We start from the raw sequence: 7,463 nt of genomic DNA, 5'->3' as shown, positions 1-7,463 counted from the left end.
TAGACCACTGAGACCAGAACGTTTGGTGGCTACAACTACTTTGTGCTGAAAGGAAGCTATTTACTTAGTATTTATGATTTCGCTGGTAATCGTGTTATAAAAGCAACAAGATACTTGAGGCAGAACTTCATCATGTAACAGTTCAACGTACAGCCTCTAGTACCTTATTGCTTCAATAAAGCAGAGGATGCTTTATAACGTTTGCTAACCAATGAAACCGCCGTGTATTTTTAAATTTGACCTGAATTAAGAATTGGCGTATTTATGATCACAGTATGTTAAGATTGTCGTAGAATTTTAATTTGTTGTTCAGTTATACAAAATGTGAGAATATAAACCAGAAAGGAGACCGAATGTCCCCTAAACCACAAATACGAATATCCATCTTATTCAGAGACCCGCGAGTTCTCTCCCGCCGGTGAAGCGAGATTACACAGCCGCCATCGGACGCGCTCGCCGCAGTTATCTGGCAAACAGGCCGGCGGCGTCGAGTTCACGGCGGCTATTTTGAACGCGGCTCATCAAGCGGAGCCGGCGGCTCACGAGCAGCAAGGAGATAATTAAAGACCTTCAGACTTACGTAACCTAATTGTTTGGCCTCGGAGGAGAAGACGAGCGTTTTATCTCCTGAAAACGGAAAAAACTGATGGAATATATGTTCACCCCAGGGAGGATGCTAATGACCCCCCCCCCCCCCCCCCCCCCTCGGAGCCTCGCTGCTATCAACCGGAGAGAGAAGGTCGACTTCACGCGTTAACGTCACCTGACTCGTCCCAACAAGTTCAGTTAAATAGGAGAGAAATACGCCGAGTCGTCGTCATGGAGACGCAGGGTCAGGATCCAGATGTTCTCAGGTGTCTAAATAAATAAACAGGAATCAAAGCAGGTTCTGAGGAGTGTGAGCTCATGTAAACAGTAGTTTGTCAATGTAGTTCATGTTTAGTTTATTGAATTAATATGAAATTCTGCTACATATACTTCATGACAGCTATCTTGCGTTAGCGTAAAAAGGTTTCTTTATCACGATCTTTCTTAATTTCCTTCGTGTTCAAAATGAACCTTTTTGTTTTGTGTTTATTTTGAAAAGCGTGTATTCATGAGTGGAAAGTGTTTCTGTATTTTTGTAAGAAGATCATTTAAAATCTTTACAATCATTTATATTTTATATGAGGAATGAATTTTGGGGTAAAGACTTTATTTGAAATTATTCACTTCTTCACCTTCATCTTCACCTCACTTTTCATCTGCACTTGTGTCTTTTATTGAATTTAATATTAAACAATGAGCTAAAAACATCTGCATTTTTTGTAGGGACTATAATATAGCCTGTTGGTAACGTGTTGTGTTGCATCTTGGGTAATGTAGTCCACACGTTGCAGACATTATGCATTTCATGTACAGTTGTTTTCTGCAGAATCTAAGAGCTTGTTTATCAAAATGCTGATGACATCATCACAAAGCAGAAAGATTGTAGGTTCGTATTTTACTACCAGACGTAGTTAAGCCGTTTGTGATCATTTCTCACTGGGGTGTGTGTGTGTGTGTGTGTGTGTGTGTGTGTGTGTGTGTTTGGGTGTGTGTGTGTGTGTGTGGGGGGGGGGTTACTGAATCAAATGAGCTGAAAACAAGCAAACAAAGAGGAAACGTTATCTAACCAAAACGACTGGATGCAGTTTCCACATGAGCGGCTGCTGACATCACTTCTGCATCAGCTGATTCAAGGCCAGAAACGCTGCTGTCTTCCTCCACGGCAACAGCAAGAGGGGGTGATGATGATGATGGTGATGATGAGGATGGTGGTGATGAGGATGGTGGTGATGAGGATGATGGTGGTGATGAGGATGATGATGATGATGGTGGTGATGATGGTGATGATGATAGTTGTGATGATGATGATGATGATGGTGGTAATGATGATGATGATGGTGGTGGTGATGATGGTGATGATGATGATGATGATGATGGTGGTGATGATGGTGGTGATGATGATGATGATGGTAATGATGATGATAGTGGTGGTGATGATGATGATAGTTGTGATGATGATGATGATGGTGGTGATGATGATGATAGTTGTGATGATGATGATGATAGTGGTGAATGATGATGATGATAGTAGTGAATGATGATGGTGATGGTGGTGATGATGATGATAGTTGTGATGATGATGGTGATGGTGGTGATGATGATGATAGTTGTGATGATGATGATGATGATGATGATGATAGTGGTGAATGATGATGATGATAGTAGTGAATGATGATGGTGATGGTGGTGATGATGATGATGATGGTGATGATGATGATGGTGGTGATGAGGACGATGGTGGTGATGATGGTGATGATGATGATGGTGGTGATGATGATAGTTGTGATGATGATGATAGTTGTGATGATGATGATAGTGGTGAATGATGATGGTGGTGATGGTGATGATAGTTGTGATGAGGACGATGGTGGTGATGATGGTGATGATAGTGGTGAATGATGATGATGATAGTAGTGAATGATGATGGTGATGGTGGTGATGATGATGATGATGATGATGGTGGTGATGAGGACGATGGTGGTGATGATGGTGATGATGATGATGATAGTAATGGTGATGATGATGATGATAGTGGTGATGATGATGATGATAGTGGTGAATGATGATGATGGTGATGGTGATGATGATGATGATGATGGTGATGATGATGATGATGATGATGATGGTGGTGATGAGGACGATGGTGGTGATGATGATGGGGATGATGATGGTGATGGTGGTGATGATGATGATGATAGTGGTGAATGATGATGATGGTGATGGTGATGGTGATGATGATGATGATGATGGTGATGATGATGATGATGATGATGGTGGTGATGAGGACGATGGTGGTGATGATGATGGGGATGATGATGGTGATGGTGGTGATGGGGATGATGATGATGATAGTTGTGATGATGATGATAGTGGTGAATGATGATGGTGGTGATGATGGTGGTGATGATGATGATGGTGATGGTGATGATGATGATGATGGTGGTGATGAGGACGATGGTGGTGATGATGGTGATTGTTGTGATGATGATGATAGAGGTGAATGATGATGATTATGATGATGATGATGGTGATGATGATGATAGTGATGGTGATGATGATGATGATGATGATGATAGTGGTAATGATGATGATAAATATACTTACTTGGGCTTCCTGTATATGCATTTGTCATTAAATTAGGGTTGTGGCTTTACTACAGATAAATAAGGGACGGATGGTCATCCGCTTTCTCTTCAGAGCACAGAATTCGGGCGGGATTATTTGCATGTCATGCTGCATTGACGGCAACTTGGAAAATACGGGACAAACCCGTATTGATTCGAAACGGGACGCGCTATTTTATTCTCAAATATGGGACGATACGGGACTGTATATTAAGGAACGGTTTATTTTGAAAGGATAATATTCACGTTATCATTGATTTGCTCTTGTTGATTTTTTGTCAGATATCGTTGCATTGTTTTTATCTACATGTGTTGATGCTGATCGATGAGACTTTAGGAAGCTTTTTATGATGTGGGGTGAAATGTCCCTTTAGTTCTGCTTCAGTAGAACCGTCCTCGTGGATGGAAACCACCAGGAGGACGTGTAACACACATCTGTCCAACTGCTGGAGGACTTTGCTATTGTGAGAACTACAGAAGTATTACAGCCCGGACCTGGAACGAGTGAGACCTGTTAGAACAAACAGGTGAAGCTTCGGACTCGGCTCCTCCCTCTGTCACATGGGAGGCTCCGCCCCTCCCAGTGTCACGTGACGGGTTTACATAACGCAGGAGGCGGTGGGGAGCTGTCGGTCTGCATGGCTTCAGAAACATGAGGGCCGGGGGCATCGGGCATCGAGCGCCGTCCGTCTGACGCATCACAGGTCAGTTTGGACGGTTAAATAACACGAGGGCGTGAAAACACAACAAGTAGAGAAATAAACAAATAAACAACTGGATGAGCAGAGCACATCTCACAACCAGACGCTCATGGGTAAAACATGAAAAAACAATCAAAGCCGATTCGTCACATTCAAAACGGCAAATTCTTTCGTGATAAACTGTTTGACTCTCAGCAGCTTCATTTATCACGTCCAACATCCCACGAGCATCACTGAGACAGGTCTCAGATCTCACAGATGTGTTCTATAGGAACCGTAGCGTTAATTATTAAACTGAATAATGAAATATCTCTGTATTTAGTACGAAAAGAAGTTTAGAGATCATTTTCATTTCTTTGCTGTATTGAAGAAGACTTGAAACTAGAGACTGAGACATAAACTCATGTTTACAATGTTTACTGAGGGAATAAATCCAGAGAGAAGTAGAGTCATTTCCTCATAGACGTCTATGGGAGCAGAGGAGTCGCCCCCTGCTGGTCACTACAGAGAAGTAGAGTCATTTCCTCATAGACGTCTATGGGAGCAGAGGAGTCGCCCCCTGCTGGTCACTACAGAGAAGTAGAGTCATTTCCTCATAGACGTCTATGGGAGCAGAGGAGTCGCCCCCTGCTGGTCACTACAGAGAAGTAGAGTCATTTCCTCATAGACGTCTATGGGAGCAGAGGAGTCGCCCCCTGCTGGTCACTACAGAGAAGTAGAGTCATTTCCTCATAGACGTCTATGGGAGCAGAGGAGTCGCCCCCTGCTGGTCACTACAGAGAAGTAGAGTCATTTCCTCATAGACGTCTATGGGAGCAGAGGAGTCGCCCCCTGCTGGTCACTACAGAGAAGTAGAGTCATTTCCTCATAGACGTCTATGGGAGCAGAGGAGTCGCCCCCTGCTGGTCACTACAGAGAAGTAGAGTCATTTCCTCATAGACGTCTATGGGAGCAGAGGAGTCGCCCCCTGCTGGTCACTACAGAGAAGTAGAGTCATTTCCTCATAGACGTCTATGGGAGCAGAGGAGTCGCCCCCTGCTGGTCACTACAGAGAAGTAGAGTCATTTCCTCATAGACGTCTATGGGAGCAGAGGAGTCGCCCCCTGCTGGTCACTACAGAGAAGTAGAGTCATTTCCTCATAGACGTCTATGGGAGCAGAGGAGTCGCCCCCTGCTGGTCACTACAGAGAAGTAGAGTCATTTCCTCATAGACGTCTATGGGAGCAGAGGAGTCGCCCCCTGCTGGTCACTACAGAGAAGTAGAGTCATTTCCTCATAGACGTCTATGGGAGCAGAGGAGTCGCCCCCTGCTGGTCACTAGAGAGAAGTAGAGTCATTTCCTCATAGACGTCTATGGGAGCAGAGGAGTCGCCCCCTGCTGGTCACTACAGAGAAGTAGAGTCATTTCCTCATAGACGTCTATGGGAGCAGAGGAGTCGCCCCCTGCTGGTCACTACAGAGAAGTAGAGTCATTTCCTCATAGACGTCTATGGGAGCAGAGGAGTCGCCCCCTGCTGGTCACTACAGAGAAGTAGAGTCATTTCCTCATAGACGTCTATGGGAGCAGAGGAGTCGCCCCCTGCTGGTCACTACACAGAAGTAGAGTCATTTCCTCATAGACGTCTATGGGAGCAGAGGAGTCGCCCCCTGCTGGTCACTACAGAGAAGTAGAGTCATTTCCTCATAGACGTCTATGGGAGCAGAGGAGTCGCCCCCTGCTGGTCACTACAGAGAAGTAGAGTCATTTCCTCATAGACGTCTATGGGAGCAGAGGAGTCGCCCCCTGCTGGTCACTACAGAGAAGTAGAGTCATTTCCTCATAGACGTCTATGGGAGCAGAGGAGTCGCCCCCTGCTGGTCACTACAGAGAAGTAGAGTCATTTCCTCATAGACGTCTATGGGAGCAGAGGAGTCGCCCCCTGCTGGTCACTACAGAGAAGTAGAGTCATTTCCTCATAGACGTCTATGGGAGCAGAGGAGTCGCCCCCTGCTGGTCACTACAGAGAAGTAGAGTCATTTCCTCATAGACGTCTATGGGAGCAGAGGAGTCGCCCCCTGCTGGTCACTACAGAGAAGTAGAGTCATTTCCTCATAGACGTCTATGGGAGCAGAGGAGTCGCCCCCTGCTGGTCACTACAGAGAATGCAGCTTTAACTCGTGAAGCTCTGACTGTCCGCTCATGACACGACACCTTGAACTTTGACCCTGCTGTAATTCAGTTTATTCTCCCTGAATGGATCCATTAACATCCACAAACACACCTGAAGAAAACCTCGCTCTGATTCGTTCACACACAGAATCGTTTTTGAATGAAAAGTTATTTCTGAAGTTGAACCTTGTTTCACAGCGAGCGTTGTGTTCTTTTTGTCCTCGGGGTCAACTCGCCGGTCGGGGGGGGGTGGGGGGGGGGGGCGTGTGCGTCGGGGCCTGTTAGTCGACCACGGAGGTCAGAGGCGAAGTTGCTGCAGACAAAAGCATCAGATAATCCTCCAGTCTTCCCTCGTCTTCCTCAGAGGGGCGACAGTGATGAGGACGAAGGTCGGGTCAGAGGACGCCATGTGCAGCGTTGGTCAAACGGGCGCCGATCTTTTCCAGCTCGCAGTCCGTCCTGATGAGCGTCAAACATCTGCGATCAGACGCGAAGCTCCTCGTGTGTCATCACCTCTCTGAAAGGAGGGAAAACAGACGCCGCCGGGATGGCGAGCAAGTTTCCTTCAAAGCTACAAAGTCAAAGCGTCCTCTTAGTCCTCATAGTTTCATCCGTCCGACTGTCCTCGAACGCCTCACACGTGACCGGCGCTCCTGTCAGGAAAATAACCACAAGCCTCCTAAGCGTGTGATAGCAGTTCCCCTCCAGAACAACAGGTGGAGTCACGTGTTTGGTTGAAGACGACCTGCAGAGTCACGTCTTTGTGTGTGGAAGTCGCTGGTTGCTTTATTTATGTATCATAGACTTTATTGCCCCGTGTATCCACACTGCTGCTTTTCATCAAGGACACATTTGTCCCGTATTTTCCTCCACGACTTTGTCCCCCTCGTTTGTGGAGATCTGCCTCCATGAATCAGAGGCCATCCGGCGTCCTCATAGTCCGCCAATGACGGCTTGTACAAGCGCTCATATTTAAAAGCTCTTCAATCTGATCCGTTCTCTCGTAAACGTTCTTCCTTTTAATAACGGCGGTCGGACTTTTCTGTCTTAACTCCTCGTTGGGAGACGGTTCTTCGTCTGAAAGTCTGCTTCCTGCTTCCTCGCACACGATGTAACGCGGTGACGTGAGGCGCCGAGGCCTCAGGATCCCGACCCGCCATTTTCTCTGGAGTGGATGCGAAGTGACGGACGCCCCCTCCATGAATTTGGGAGCTATTTTTAGAGGCTTTAAGAAGGAAAATCCTGCCTGATTATCCACAGACGAGGAGCTCGATGCGTCACGGCCACTCGCTCCGTCCTGGTTCTTCTTACTTCTTTATGTCCGCGGGTGACGCGGCGCCGAGGCACGTTCGACGCCATGTGCCACATCGGCCACGCATGAACTCACACATTTGATTGCTC

This window comes from Gasterosteus aculeatus, chromosome 4 (assembly GCF_964276395.1).
Source record: "Gasterosteus aculeatus chromosome 4, fGasAcu3.hap1.1, whole genome shotgun sequence".
Classification (NCBI taxonomy): domain Eukaryota; kingdom Metazoa; phylum Chordata; class Actinopteri; order Perciformes; family Gasterosteidae; genus Gasterosteus; species Gasterosteus aculeatus.
This window is presented reverse-complemented; position numbering follows the sequence as displayed.